Raw genomic sequence first — 16,987 nt, 5'->3', positions numbered from 1 at the left:
CTCTAAAAGATAACCTTCCCTTTTGAGATATAACATGATTAAAAACAAAATCAAAACAAACATGGAACATTTAAAAAAAACAAACAAACTTGGAAAGACTCATTTTAAGAAAAGAAAGTAATCATCGCATGTGTTGAAAGTACCCAGGATATTTCAAATTGTTATGATTATAACTCTTGTTGCATTCCGATGTTTGCCTGAAACCACACAAACCCAATTCTACTGCACACCCAGTTCGATGTTTGTTCTGGCACCTGTGATTTTGAGATTCCAAGACGACCACTTTGACCTCTGTCTAGCTAGGAGTAAGGGTCAGACAGTCGATCATTCCAATGATTTCACCTGACATGGATACTCACACAGAAGAGTGAACAGGACCTGGTTCTCGCGAATGTAGAGTTTCCTGTGCAAGTGTGTTTCAGGACCATCGCGAAGTGTTGCGCAAGAGTAGTTCTTCTATTGATTTTCTTTCAACATTATTGAATTCATTTTCATTTAGTATTTGTTATGCCAAAAGAATTATCACGAATTGGTGGTTTTTTTATGCATTTTCTTATGTTATGCATGAAATATGCGACGAGCATGTTAGAAATAAATATCAAAAGATGAATGTCTCAAAGTACGAGAAAGGCCAGATTTGACGTGAATTGCTGAAAGTTTCACGACGATTTGAACTCTTATGATATGCATGAAATATGCGACGAGCATGTTAGAAATAAATCTCAAAAGACGAATGTCTCAAAGTACGAGAAAGGACAGGTTTGACGTGAATTGCTGAAAGTTTCACCACGATTTGAGCTAAGTGGACATAGGAGGACGAAGTGAGAAGGATCATACCGCCAGTTACCGCTGCTGCCATTTTGCCGCTTTACAAAAGGGAAAAGCAACTCTCTCTAATTCAGCAATGGTAAGTACGAGGGTACATTATTTGTAAACTTTTAAAAGTGATGTTCATGGAAAAGTGTTAAAGAATATGTCTACGTCTTTAATCTCGACAATGGGAATTATACATGATTCTAGAGGGAGGATAGCGGGGAATTATACATGATTCTAGAGGGAGGATAGCGGGGAATTATACATGATTCTAGAGGGAGGGTAGCGGGGAATTATACATGATTCTAGAGGGAGGGTAGCGGTGAATTATACATGATTCTAGAGGGAGGGTAGCGGGGAATTATACATGATTCTAGAGGGAGGGTAGCGGGGAATTATACATGATTCTAGAGGGAGGGTAGCGGTGAATTATACATGATTCTAGAGGGAGGGTAGCGGGGAATTATACATGATTCTAGAGGGAGGGTAGCGGGGAATTATACATGATTCTAGAGGGAGGGTAGCGGGGAATTATACATGATTCTAGAGGGAGGGTAGAGGGGAATTATACATGATTTTAGAGGGAGGGTAGCGGGGAATTATACATGATTCTAGAGGGAGGGTAGCGGGGAATTATACATGATTCTAGAGGGAGGGTAGCGGGGAATTATACATGATTCTAGAGGGAGGGTAGCGGTGAATTATACATGATTCTAGAGGGAGGGTAGCGGTGAATTATACATGATTCTAGAGGGAGGGTAGCGGGGAATTATACATGATTCTAGAGGGAGGGTAGCGGTGAATTATACATGATTCTAGAGGGAGGGTAGCGGTGAATTATACATGATTCTAGAGGGAGGGTAGCGGGGAATTATACATGATTCTAGAGGGTGGGTAGCGGGGAATTATACATGATTCTAGAGGGAGGGTAGCGGGGAATTATACATGATTCTAGAGGGAGGGTAGCGGGGAATTATACATGATTCTAGAGGGAGGGTAGCGGGGAATTATACATGATTCTAGAGGGAGGGTAGCGGGGAATTATACATGATTCTAGAGGGAGGGTAGCGGGGAATTATACATGATTCTAGAGGGAGGGTAGCGGGGAAGGGGTGAATGAATCACCCATAACAGACTGGTGGAGGAACTCGTGAACAGGATTTACATTGTCAAAATAATGAAGCTCGAAGACTCCAGCGTGAGTCTATTTCAAATGTAGTAGCTTTGAAGACTACCCAAACACGTGACCCATCAAAAGTTTGCAGTTAAATTATTGAACAATAAAACAAATGAAACAAAACTGGGCGCACAGCTCTTGTACATATTGTTACATCCAGCGTGATACTTTCAAGGTAAATATTTTACGGTTGGAACATTAATAGCAAAGAAAAACATGGAAACTATTTGTTACACGACACTTGAGATTGCCACAAGTTCTCAAATGTCGTATAGTTGTGTTCTTTTATTCTACGTCGCCCGTCTTCGCAGCAGCAGAAAACAACTCGTCAAATTGAGTTCGAGGATTTATTCAGCATTCAATACATACAACTGCACAACGTAGCAGAACTCAAATAGAAGCTTTTTTTAACATTCAAATCGCGCTGGCATATATAGTAAATACTCAATCTCGAGAATATTCCAGACCGAACACGATACAACTACATTATACGAGCCGTGCATGGACTAAACTAGCGACATTCTCTCTGACGTACATCAAAAGCGCCGACACACTTAATCCGAACGAACGCCACGAACTCACGACTAAAACAGCATGGTAAACAACTTGTTTTGACAGGACTAGAAAGTTCACCCGCATTCTCGTCCAAGCACAAATACCGTGTCTACAAAATACAATATCGGCACCCTCCCACAAAGTACAAATAAGTCAACCACATGCAACACACAAAACTGAACCAAAGCTCAGCAACGGTAGCGTTTCCTAACATTACCCCCAACACCAGAAGAAATTTACCTAATTTCTTTCAATCATTGAAATGCTACCTGTACACATATTATGTATACATAACAGATTGAAATCCAGGTATGTACATTAGTCTGTTGGAGAATGAACACAGTTTTACTCACATACTCGGCTGAGAAAATCTGCTCCAACATTGTCTGAACCCTTGATCGATTCCACTCGCATATCAAAGTTCTGCAAGTACATCACCCACCTCATGATACGATTATTCACAAACTTCGCAGAGTTCAGGTAGGTGAGGGGTTTGTGATCAGTCTGAAGCACGAATTTCACCCCTTGGAGGTAGAGTTCAAATTTCTTGATTCCCCACACGATGGCTAAACACTCTTTCTCCATGGTCGAGTAGTTCTTCTCGGCTCCTGACAGCTTCTTGCTGGCATAGCTGACCGGAAACGGTTTACCTCCATGCTCTTGCATCAGCATGGCGCCGATCCCTTCGTCCGATGCGTCTGTACGCAAGATGAACTCTTTGGCAGTATCAGGAAGGCGTAGCACCGGGTCTCGTGACATCAGGTCGCGCACGGTCTGGTATGCCTTCTCCTGAGCTGGTCCCCAGAGTATTTGGTTGGGGCATCCTTTTCGGGTCATGTCCGACAAAGGCGCCGTTATGGCGGCGAAGTTTGGAATGAACTCTCTGTAGTACCCAGCCAATCCAAGGAAGGATCGCACCTGCTTCTTGGTTTCAGGACGTGGCGCATTGAGGATCTTGGTGACGTTTTCCAACAAAAGCCCCTTTTGACCTTCCTTCAGTGAATGACCTATGAAGTCAACGTTGTCGGTCCCCAAAATGCACTTGCTGGGTCTCACGGTCAGATTGGCTTTTGTCAGGCGGGAAAACAGTTCCCTCAAAGTCTCCAGATGCTCCGCAAAGGTCTCCGTGTGGACTAGCAGATCATCCCAGTAGTACACAACATTCTTCATTCCTTTGAGCATTTTTCGCATTCCCCTCGTAAGGGTAGCACCACTGTTCACCATGCCAAAAGGCATCCGCAGGCACTCATACGTTCCGTCTGGAGTTGCAAAGGCGGTCTTTGGTATGTCCTCTTCGCGCACAGGAATTTGCCAATATCCCTTGCTGAGATCGATCTTTGAGAAGATCTTACTGCCGGTTAACTGTCGGAATAGATCAGTTGCCGTCGGCATTGGTTCAGGGTCAAACACGGTGATCTTATTGACTTTCCTAAAGTCAATGCATACCCTGTTTGTGCCGTCTTTCTTCTTGACAACAACAACGGGAGATGAGTAAGGGGATGATGACTCACGGATGACCCCCATCTTCAACATGTTGTCGATGTCCTTCTTCAAGGATTCCCGAGCCTGAAACGGGATAGGGTATGGTTTCGAGCGAACAGGAACGTCAGATGTGAGGTGGACTTCATGTTCGACCAAGGACGTAGAGCCTGGAACATCACAGAACCTATGGGTGAAGTCGCCCATAAAATCATGCAGCTCCTTCTGCTGATCTTCTGTCAGGTCAGGTCCTAGCTTGACGTCATCCACTCCCTCTTTCTTGTGGAGGTCTCCCAACTCCAGTAGTTCCTCACCGTCGAACTCGTCTAGTTCGGCTGGTTCTTCCACACTTGCTGCGACCTCCCAGCCAGCAAGACATTAGCGGCCGATAATCGGCCGAACACCCTTCAAAAAGTCGGGCCGGTGACGTCAAAACATACGACGCGGGTGTTGGCCCGACTAACTTTTGCAAAGAGGCAACGAGGCGGCCGACAGGCGGCCGAACACCTGTACTATGGCGGCACGCATCCGGTCCGATGTTAATCGGCCCGATGACTTGTTGGACCTGCGGCCCGACACCTTATGCCGACATCGGGAAGATATCGATTTCAGCGGGAAGACATCGGGACGATGTCGGCCCGCAGGTCCAACAAGCCATCGGGCCGATTAACATCGGACCGGATGCGTGCCGCCATAGTACAGGTGTTCGGCCGCCTGTCGGCCGCCTCTTTGCCTCTTTGCAAAAGTTAGTCGGGCCAACACCCGCGTCGTATCTTTTGACATCACCGGCCCGACTTTTTGAAGGGTGTTCGGCCGATTATCGGCCGCTAATGTCTTGCTGGCTGGGTGCAGCTACAGCAGTATGTACCCCCCCCCCCCCCCGCCCCCCAAGTGTAACAGTGCAAAATTCACTTAAAGCTACAGCTACAGCAGTACAACCCCCCTCCCCCCAGTGTTACAGTGGAAAACAAACCTACAGATACAGATACAGCAGTATGTACAACCCCCCCCCCCCCCCCCAGTGTAACAGTGCAAAACACAACACCAGCTACAGATACAGCAGTATGTAGACCCCCACCCCCCCCCCCCCCCCCCGCCCTCACTGTAACAGTACAAAACACACCTACAGCTACAGATACAGCCGTATGTACAACCCCCCCCCCCCCCCCCCTCAGTATTACAGTATAAAACACACCTACAGCAACAGATTCAGCAGTATGTACAACCCCCCCAAGTGTAATAGTGCAAAAATTACTTACAGCTACAGCCGTATGTACACCCCCTCCCCCTTAGTAACAGTACAAAACACACCTACAGCTACAGATACAGCAGTATGTATACCCCCCCCCCCCCCCCCAATGTAACAGTGCAAAACACACTTACAGCTACAGATTCAGCAGTATGTACAACCCCCCCTCCCCCAACCCAAGTGTAACAGTGCAAAAAACACCTACAGCTACAGCAGTATGTACCCCCCCCCCCCCCAACTGTAACGGCACAAATCGCACCTACTGCTATAGATACAGCAGTGTGTACACCCCCCCCCCCCCCCAGTGTAACAGTGCAAAACACACCTACAGCTACAGCATTAATATGTACAACCCCCAAACCCCCCCCCCCCCGCCCCCACTGTAACAGTACAAAACTCATTTACAGCTACAGATTCAGAATTATGTACACCCCCTCCCCCCGCTGCCACCACTGTAACAGTACAAAACATATAACACTCCACCCCCTTCCCTCGTGCAGAGTGCAAAACACACCTAGAGCTACAGATACAGCAGTATACACAACCCCAATCCCCCCCCCCCCTCCCCTGTGTGCAAAACACACCTACAGCTACAAAAACAGCAGTATGTTCAACCCCCCCCCCCCCCCCTACTGTAACAGTACATAACACACCTACAGCTACAGCTACAGTTACATCTATGCTTGGCGCTGGTGGACAATATTCACTTTTTTGGCCAAAACCGCCAGTTTTGGCCAAAAAAGACAAAGATTTGGCCAAAAAACCCACACATTTGACCAAATAAAATAGATTTGGCTATAACTTTTTTTTGGCCAAAACTTTCTATGTAAAAGTTTTGGCCAAAACTGTTTATGTCAGCTAAAACGGGAGATTTGGCCAAACTTCTGCCACAAAAAGATTTGGCCAAAAAAAGATTTGGCCAAACAAAATAGATTTGGCCAAATCTTCACTTTTTTGGCCAAATCTTTTTTGTTTGGCCAAATCTTTTTTTGGCCAAATCTTTTGTATTTGCTGGCGCTGGTGGACAATAATTACTTTTTTGGCCAAATCTCTTTTTGGCCAAAGCTTTGCTTTTTTGGCCAAAACTTTGCTTTTTGGCCAAAACTTTGCTTTTTTGGCCAATACCGCCAGTTTTGGCCAAAACAGTGTGTTTTTGGCAAAATAAGTGAATATTGTCCACCAGCGCCAAGCAGCTTGGCGCTGGTGAACAATATTCACTTTTTTGGCCAAAAACGCACTTTTTGGCCAAAACTGGCGGTTTTGGCCAAAACTGGCGTTTTTGGCCAAAACTGGCGTTTTTGGCCAAAACTTTACTTTTTTGGCCAAAACTTTGCTTTTTTGGCCAAAAATGTACGTTTTTGGCCAAAAAAGTGTGTTTTTGGCCAAAAAAGTGAATATTGTCCACCAGCGCCAAGCAGCTTGGCGCTGGTGGACAATATTCACTATTTTGGCCAAAAACACACTTTTTGGCCAAAACTGGTGGTTTTGGCCAAAACTGGTGGTTTTGGCCAAAACTGGCGGTTTTGGTCAAAACTGGCGTTTTTGGCCAAAACTATACTTTTTTGGCCAAAACTTTGCTTTTTTGGCCAAAACCGCCAGTTTTGGCCAAAAAAGTGTGTTTTGGGCCAAAAAAGTGAATATTGTCCACCAGCGCCAAGCAGCTTGGCGCTGGTGGACAATTTTCACTTTTTTGGCCAAAACTATAATTTTTTGGCCAAAACTGGCGTTTTTGGCCAAAACTTGCGTTTTTGGCCAAAACTGGCGTTTTTGGCCAAAACTATACTTTTTTGGCCAAAACTTTGCTTTTTCGGCCAAAACTGGCGTTTTTGGCCAAAAAAATGAATATTGTCCATCAGCGCCAAGGGGTACTCAAAGATTTGGCCAAAAAATGAAGTTTTGGCCAAAACTATTTTTTGGGCCAAAACTTTCAATGCAAAAGTTTTGGCCAAAAAAATATTTGGCCAAATCTAAAACATTTGGCCAAAACACTTTTTTGGCCAAATGTTTTAGATTTGGCCAAATATTTTTTTTGCCAAAACTTTGCACTTAAAAGTTTTGGCCAAAACATGTTTTTGGCCAAAAACACACTTTTTGGCCAATAATGTACGTTTTTGGCCAAAAAAGTGTGTTTTTGGCCAAAAAAGTGAATATTGTCCACCAGCGCCAAGCATATACATCAGTATGCTCACCCCCCCCCCCCCCCAAGTGTAACAGTACAAAACACACCTACAGCTACAGATTCAGCAGTATGTACAACCCCCTCCCCCCCCCCCCCCCTCAGTGTCACTGTGCAGAACACACATACAGCTACAGATTCAGCAGTTAGTATGTACACCCCCCCCCCCCCCAAGTGTGTAACAGTGCAAAACACACCACCAGCTACAGATAGATCAGTATGTACCCCCCCACCCCAAGTGTTACAATGCAATACACACACCTACAGCTACAGATACATCAGTATACATACACCCCACCCCCCAAGTGTAACAGTGCAAACCACACTTACAGCTACAGATTCAGCAGTATCATGAGTATGTACTCCACCCCCCCCCCCCCCCCCCACTGTAACAGGACAAAACACCTACATCTACATATACAGATACAGCAGTATGTACTCCCCCCCCCCCCCCCCCCCCCACTGTATAACAGCAAAACTAACATTAAAGCAAAAAAAAACAAAATCACTTACTCGCTGGATCCGTCGGTTGTCCTCGAGTTGACGTTAACAGCTTGAACACACCTGTATATAGGTTTCCATCCGTCCTTGGCTACACAATTTTAACTTGTCAACTATCACCGCCACCACGTGGCACTGGGACCAGCACTCAGATTGAGATCCCGAGGCGACATTCGTCTCGGATAACATATCATCAATGTGCTGTCCAACTTGCGAATGTCTCTTCTTTCGATATTAACTTGAACTAAGAAAACAAATAAACTTCGCTCACGCGGGAAAGTAGCAGCTAGCCGGCCATGTTCACACTCAATCTTGTTTGTACCGTAAGGAAAGCTATTAGAGTATTTCAAGTATATATGATGGCGTATTTTTAAAATGTAAAACTCATGATTTGAGCTCATGCTGTATTTGATTGCAAATATACAAACAAAACTTACAATTAATTATCCTACTCCTATGTGAAAAAGTCAACAAATATGAATAATTTAGTTTCGCATTTGCAGAGTCATGTCACGCCGTTCCCGACGCTTGAACAGGGGACGTAACAAATGTTAAAATAATGATAATAAATTCAAGTTGTTATCTCCCGTAACTCTGCATATTTTTATCGACAGCAACATTGCGTCGGGCCGATGTCGGGGTTTATTACATACATTTGCCGAGTTTTACACACAGTCAAAACGATATCGGCGCGACAACGGACGTCGACACACGACATTTGACGACGTCACCCGACTGAAATCGTCAGTCGGCCGACGAAAGCTTGCTAGCTGGGCTGTACTGCTTCCGGAGGTCTCTCCACGTACAGTTTCAGGAGGTTAGCGTGGTAGATCTTGGCCTTCTTGCCGACATTCACCTTGTAGTCGTTGATCCCTACCACGGCCTCGACCTCGTATGGGCCTTTCCACTGCATCAGTAGTTTGTTGTGATCAGTGGGAAGCAGTATCAGCACTTTGTTACCTGGTGTAAACTTCCTGTTTACGGCTTTGCGGTCGTAGTAGTGCTTTCCGCTATCCTGAGACTTTCTCAAGTTTTCTCTCGCAATCTCGAGAGTCTCCTCCAGTTTCTCTCGCAACTCGAACACGTACTGGTAACTGTTCTTCACTTCAGGTGTGTCCACATCTTTCGTCCACAATTCCTTTAGTATCTGCATCGGGCCTCTCACGGTCCGCCCGTACATCAGCTCGAACGGGGAGAATCCAGTGGACTCTTGTGGCACCTCCCTGTATGCAAATAGCAAGGCGTTGATGTAGCGATGCCACTGCCTTGGCTGCTCACTGCATAGTTTCTTCAGCGTGGACTTCAGCGTCGCATTGAATTTTTCGACCAGCCCATTGCACATCGGGTGATAAGGTGTCGTAGTCAAGTGACGAATGCTCAGCAGCCTGTTGACCTCTTCCATGCATTCAGAGACAAACTGTGTCCCCAGGTCTGTGAGGATCTCTTCAGGAACCCCAGTTCTGCTGAAAATGTCCACAAGTGCCTCGGCAACAGTCTCGGTGTCAATTTTCTTCAGAGGCACGGCTTCTGGGTACCTGGTTGCATAGTCTACCAGGGTCAGTACCCAACGATGACCCTCTTCACTTGGCGGTTTTATCTCGCCGATGAGGTCAATGGCCACCCTCTTGAAAGGTCGGTCGATCAAAGGCATCTTCTGCAACGGCACTTTCGGGACCCTTCCTCGAGGTATGGTTTTCTTGCAAATATCGCACGATCGGCAGAATCGAGTCACATCTGCATGCAGTCCTGGCCAGTAAAACGCAGCCTGGATTCTGTCCGATGTCTTCTTGACACCCAGGTGACCTCCCATAATAGAGTCGTGGGCCACCTCCATCACCTGGCGCCTAAGCGGTTGAGGCACCAGAACTTGACGTAATGGCTTCCCACCGTTGACTCTCGCGTGCTGGAACACTCTGTACATGATCTTGGCCTTCACTTCAAATTGCACAGTGCCTTCGCCCTTAGTCATCTCCTTGACAGGACGACTCCTGTACTTTGTTAAGGTCGAATCAGCTTCCTGTAGCTGAATCAGCCGATCCCTGTCCACGACAGCAGTTGCAGAACTGTTGGTGACCCTGAGTGGCGTAGTTGTTTTGTCCTTCTTCGCCTGGGCTCTGGTCGTCACAGCGCTTACAACCTGCGGCTGGTCGCGGCGATGCACAGTTGCTCTGTCATCTCGTAACAGTTCGCTGATATCTTCATTCGCGAATGGCAGTGGGTCTTCCTCCTCAACAGCAGGCTGAGCTGCGCCCATTCTCCATTCGACATCAGGGTCATCAGGACGTCTCGCACCCCCAATGTTCCCAATTAATAGATCGTACAAGGGCTTCTTCAGGCAGACGGCCTCAACTTCTCCGGTGAAGTATGGAGTATCGATCTGGTCCTTCCCGTCAGTGAATGCTGGAAGTTTCGATGCCCTGTGTAGCATTTGCTGCTGGTTATCTCTTAGGCGTGGTGCCTCGTGCTCATTTTGAACACGCACCATTTCTGTCTGAAGCTCTAAGCGCTTCATCTCCATTTTTATTTGGAGCTCTAAGCGTTTCAGCTCCATTTTCCTTTCTTCACGCTGTGCTTCTCTTTCTTCACGCTCACGCTGCGCTTGTCTTTCTTCACGCTCACGCTGCGCTTGTCTTTCTTTTTCTTCTCGCTCACGCTGCGCTTGTCTTTCTTCACGCTGCGCTTGTCTTTCTTCACGCTGCGCTTGCAGTCGTGTCTGGGACTCGACGAACTCCGTCAGCTGCTTGCCTTTCAGTCCCAGTTCAACTCCTTTTGCCCAGAACTCAGCCATTCTGGTCTTTTCCGGTGCGTTCGTCTGTATTATTTCACAGCCACGAACGTAGACGAATGTAGTCTTCTAAAAGAACACAGTCTCTACTGCACCTCCGATGCTTCTCTCGTCGCTGTTCACCTTCGTAGACGCAGGCTGCCACCCTCCTCGTCTAACGTGACGGCGCACTCTGCTCACGATACGTACACGACGTACCTCAGTCGTATTTCGTAGTATTAATGCACTAGCTCCGCGACGAAGTCCGTCTCGTCCAAACGGCAGCTAACCTCTGTAATCCCGATACACTCCGGCGTCGCTCACCGTACCGAGCTGCGGCGATTACCAAACTCTTCACCAGTCACACCGAATCCACGGTTCTGTAGTCTCAATACTGATCCCTCAGGATACACCCGATTGATGGCTACCTCCTGTGACTGTCTTGACACTGGTCCTTGTTGCTGGAAAACCCTTGGCGTTAAACGTAGATCCTTGGCTTGGCCCCCAATTGTTACACGACACTTGAGATTGCCACAAGTTCTCAAATGTCGTATAGTTGTGTTCTTTTATTCTACGTCGCCCGTCTTCGCAGCAGCAGAAAACAACTCGTCAAATTGAGTTCGAGGATTTATTCAGCATTCAATACATACAACTGCACAACGTAGCAGAACTCAAATAGAAGCTTTTTTTAACATTCAAATCGCGCTGGCATATATAGTAAATACTCAATCTCGAGAATATTCCAGACCGAACACGATACAACTACATTATACGAGCCGTGCATGGACTAAACTAGCGACATTCTCTCTGACGTACATCAAAAGCGCCGACACACTTAATCCGAACGAACGCCACGAACTCACGACTAAAACAGCATGGTAAACAACTTGTTTTGACAGGACTAGAAAGTTCACCCGCATTCTCGTCCAAGCACAAATACCGTGTCTACAAAATACAATATCGGCACCCTCCCACAAAGTACAAATAAGTCAACCACATGCAACACACAAAACTGAACCAAAGCTCAGCAACGGTAGCGTTTCCTAACACTATTGGACATACCTTTAAAATTCTTTGAACTAAGTTGGAAGACGCATTTTGAAACCACAGAACATAATTCTCTAAGCGCACATTTTTCTTAATCCAACATACGAAAGAAATGTACATTTATCAAATGCCTCAAAAGTAAAAACAAAAAAAAACAAAAAACAAAAAAACAAAAAGAACGGTAAGTTACTGGAACGTGATAATTTGAATAAAACAAGATATTCCCGAGTACATCGAACCAATGGTCTTTATGGTGAACAGACAGACACATAAATGAGGTGACAACTTTTCAGTCTCTGTCAAGATGCTCAGAGCCATATAATAAAGATTCTATCAGTCTATCTGTCTTGGGATTTCTGCCTCAAAAGGGAAACATTACAACGTGATCATTTGACTCGTACAACCCTATTGTACTCGTGTTTTGGCCAAAACATGCACGTCTACACACACACACACACACACACACACACACACACACACTCACTCGCACACACACACTCACACACACTCACACACATACACACACACACACACATACATACACACACACACTCTCACACACACACACACACTCACACACATACACACACACACACACACACACACACACACACACACACACACTGTGTTAATATTGTCAGTGTTGTTTACTATGTGTTGTTCCCCAGTCCATCAAGTCGCTGTGCAGAAAACACCCCCGTGAGCGACGCCGCGTGTCTCGGCGTAGCGGTCAGAGAATGGTCAGGGTGCGCTACCAGGACAGTGCGGACAGTGTCAGTGGTCAGAGAGTGGTCAGGGTGCACTACCAGGACAGTGCGGACAGTGTCAGTGGTCAGACCCATTTCTAACATGCTCGTCGCATATTTCATGCATAACATAAGAAAATGCATAAAAAAAACACCAATTCGTGATAATTCTTTTGGCATAACAAATACTAAATGAAAATGAATTCAATAATGTTGAAAGAAAATCAATAGAAGAACTACTCTAGCGCAACACTTCGCGATGGTCCTGAAACACACTTGGACAGGAAACTCTAGACAGAGGTCAAAGTGGTCGTCTTGGAATCTCAAAATCACAGGTGCCAGAACAAACATCGAACTGGGTGTGCAGTAGAATTGGGTTTGTGTGGTTTCAGGCAAACATCGGAATGCAACAAGAGTTATAATCATAACAATTTGAAATATCCTGGGCACTTTCAACACATGCGATGATTACTTTCTTTCCTTAAAATGAGTCTTTCCAAGTTTGTTTTGATTTTGTTTTTAATCATGTTATATCTCAAAAGGGAAGGTTATCTTTTAGAGGATACGTCAATTATCCACAAGTCAGCGATCTTAATATCCAGGTTTTCAGTTTCTTAGGCTAACCAAATTAAAACGTTTCTCCACCAGAAACAACACACGAGGGTTTCAACCACTGATGAAGTCAAGTTGTGTGTGTGTGTGTGTGTGTGTGTGTGTGTGTGTGTGTGTGTGTGTGTGTGTGTGTGTGTGTGTATGTGTGTGTGTGTGTGTGTGTGTGTGTGTGTGTGTGTGTGTGTGTGTGTGTGTGAACTAAACGAATGTATTACTCTTTTTAACCACACACAGTGATTTTCGTTCGACCTCAAGCACCTGTGTCCAAGACATCTAAGGGTCACTTCCCCCCAGACTAAGCTGAGTTGTCAAAGACAACAGAAAGCTGTCGCTCCCAGTACTATTAGGCGACTGAATTGTTAGCTTGATTGACAGAGAAGAAAGGGAGATAAACTCGTGGTGTGTAAGAGTAGTGGGACATTGTTTGCGCTGAGATCATGGCGGTCAGGCCTCATAACACTGTTGGTGTCTTTTAACGAATGAATTCGGCCTGGTAGAGAGTTTATCTACCAGCTCTGATTACATCGCTAAGACATGGCTGTGAAGTGACCGCAGGTGGTCCGGATTTCATTTGGACTGTCAGGTGGTGGACAGAATATCTATTCACCCCATACTTGACTTTGTGTACGTCTGTGTTAATAAGCAGCTATAGCTTCTTTTACAAATAAATCTGACAATGATTCGGGCTGAAAATTGATGGTTTTTTGTAATCTTCTTGTTTGTAATGGAATGCCTTCGACAAGATCGTAAGGAAATGATGTTTCCTTCGCAAGTTCAACATTTGTTGAAGACAAAAAGGAAGAAGTAGAGAGTGTTTTGGTCAGAATGGTACAGAGAGAGAGAGAGAGAGAGAGAGAGAGAGAGAGAGAGAGAGAGAGAGAGAGAGAGAGACAGAGAGAGAGAGAGAGAGAGAGAGAGTGACAGAGAGAGAGAGAGAGAGAGAGAGGGAGAGGGAGAGGGAGAGGGAGAGAGAGAGAGAGAGAGGGAGAGGGAGAGAGAGAGAGAGAGAGAGAGAGACAGAGAGAGAGAGAGAGAGAGAGAGTGACAGAGAGAGAGTGACAGAGAGAGAGAGAGAGAGAGAGAGAGAGAGAGACAGAGAGAGAGAGAGAGAGAGAGAGAGAGAGAGACAGAGAGAGAGAGAGAGAGAGAGAGTGACAGAGAGAGAGAGAGAGAGAGAGAGGGAGAGGAAGAGGGAGAGAGAGAGAGAGAGAGAGGGAGAGGGAGAGAGAGAGAGAGAGAGAGAGAGAGAGACATAGTGAAAGAGAGAGACAGAGTGAAAGAGAGAGAGACAGAGTGAGAGAGAGAGAGAGAGACACAGAGAGAGAGAGAGAGAGAGAGAGAGAGAGTGAGAGAGAGAGAGAGAGAGAGAGAAAGAGAGAGAGACAGAGAGAGAGTGACAGAGAGAGAGTGACAGAGAGAGAAAGAAAGAGAGAGAGAAAGAAAGAGAGAGAGAGAGAGAGAGATAGAGAGAGAGAGAGAGAGAGAGAGAGAGAGAGAGAGAGAGAGAGAGAGAGAGAGAGAGAGAGAGAGAGAGAGAGAGAGAGAGAATTGAATTGAATTGAATTGAACTTTATTTTACAAGGATTTAGATTTAAGGCTACGCCTTTTCTTACAATCTGTCCTTGGGACGCATAGACACACAATTATATAATAAAAAAATAAAAATAAAAATAAAAAATAAAAAAATAAAAATTAAAAATTAAAAAGTTAAAAAGTTAACCAACAATAGGAGGTCGGAAAACGTGATAATAAAGATGACGATGATGATGATGATGACGATAATGATGATGATAATGATGATGATGATGATAAAGATGAGGCATGAAGATCATACATATGTGGTTATTCATAAAATCAAATGCATACTATGCAGGTAATTATATATACAAGCTGGTGGCAATCGAACATGTAGCAATAGAGTAACAAAAATATGTTCAGAATATACAATGCACAGCATATTTTTGACGTAATACTAAGTTTGGTAAGTCAAAAGGCGTTAAACTACTCAGACATTAAGTGGTTTTTTACACATTTTTTAAAACTTTTTAATGACTTTAGGTGCTTAAAGGATGATGGAAGTGAATTCCAAACTGAAGTACCCGAAAAAGCAAGACTGGTCTTATACAGGTCAATTCGTGGAATTGGTGGGATCAAGTTGACCGACCCATATCTGTGGGTAGCTTTATTAAATAATGATGTAATGTAAATCGGCACTTTACCGTGATACAATTTATGCATGAAAATGGCTTTGTTTAACTTGAGATGCTTTTCCAGTGGAAGAAAGTTAAGCATTTTTAATTTCATATCTGTTGAGGCATTATCCTTTACGATGAGTTTGGCCGAGCGACGATAGAGAGAGTCTAACTTTTTCAAGTGGACATCACTGCTGCCATCCCAGAGCGTCGAAACATAATTAATGTGAGGCATTACATGAGCATGGTGGAACATTTCCAGAGTCCTTCTGTCGGTATATAGCTTTAACTTGGATAGGAGGAAAACGTTCTTGGCTACTTTCTTGCAAATATGCTGTATTTGTGCCTGCCACTTGAATTCACAATCAAGAATTACCCCTAAAACGCGATGCTGTTGAACTTGTTCAATTGATTGCGTACCAATAGTAAGATTTAGTTTGAGTGGAGAAATCTGATGTTTTTGTCTGGTTGCAATTACCATACTTTTAGTTTTTATTGGATGGACAAGCATAGCATTAGCACTACACCAGTTATTTACATCGTTTAAAGCTGTTTGAAGGGAGGACTCTATTACTGTAACAGACTTTCCACTTGAGTGAAGAGAAGAATCGTCAGCAAAAAAATCACTTCTTACATTACTGTCAGAAATGTGCAGTGGCAGATCATTGATATACAGACAGAACAAGATCGGCCCAAGCACTGACCCTTGAGGCACCCCGCATTTCACAGTCTCCTCAGTAGATATTTTACAGTTTAGGGCAGTATATTGAGATCTGTCCTGTAAATAGGAAGCAAAAAAGTTACACACTGAACTGTTTCTGAGATACAACTGTAATTTCTTCAGTAAAATTGAATGATCAACAAGATCAAACGCTTTTTTAAAGTCGAGAAACACAGCACCACTGATTTCAGATCGGTTTGTTGCAGACAACCAGGTGTCGCATAGCGTGGTAAGGGCGCTGTGACAAGAGTGATTTGTTCGAAAACCAGATTGAAATTGATGGAAAAGGTTTCTGCTTTCTATGTACGCGAGCAAATGTTTGTGAATATGTTTTTCCAATGGTTTGGATAAAATGGGTAATAAGGAAATGGGTCTAAAATTATTTGGGTCGGATAAATTTCCGCCTTTATGGAGTGGAATTACTTTTGCTCTTTTTAGTAAACTAGGTACAGTATTTTGCTTTATGCAGAGATTATACGCATAGGTGAGTGGCTCCACAATATATGGTAGAGCTAATTTGGCCAAGTAAGGAGGAATCTTGTCAGGACCCATGGACTTTTTATTCTCAAGGCCTTCTAGCGCCTTACCTACCTCATGCACTGCTATGTCTGGAATAGTAAAAAAATCGTCCGGTTTACATTTGTCATTGCAAAAATCATGTAATTTTGTGAGAGAGACTTCAAGGTCAGAATCAGGACTGTCGCATTTTGCAGATTCATTTAGCCTATTGGCAAGGGACAAAAAATGGTTATTAAAATCTTCAGGGGAGATGGTTGTGGCAGACCGATTTGAGTTCTGTTTAGATTTACCTAATATGTTATTAACAGCACGCCAAACAGTTGCAATATCTTTCTTGTCCTCGATTAATGTATTAAAGTAATTTGCTTTTGCTTGACGTGTTAATTCTGTCACTTTATTCCTTTGTTTCTTAGAGAGAGAGAGAGAGAGAGGCCTG

At 44.5% G+C, this 16,987-nt stretch overlaps 1 protein-coding gene across 1 annotated transcript in view; it reads right to left on the bottom strand.

The window, feature by feature from the left end:
* Positions 1 to 16,987, bottom strand: part of LOC138952270 (tryptophan--tRNA ligase, cytoplasmic-like) — a 306,357-nt gene that overhangs the window by 133,590 nt on the left and 155,780 nt on the right. The gene's annotated exons all lie outside the window — the stretch shown is intronic.

Source organism: Littorina saxatilis, linkage group LG17 (genome assembly GCF_037325665.1).
Source record: "Littorina saxatilis isolate snail1 linkage group LG17, US_GU_Lsax_2.0, whole genome shotgun sequence".
Classification (NCBI taxonomy): domain Eukaryota; kingdom Metazoa; phylum Mollusca; class Gastropoda; order Littorinimorpha; family Littorinidae; genus Littorina; species Littorina saxatilis.
This window is presented reverse-complemented; position numbering and strand designations above follow the sequence as displayed.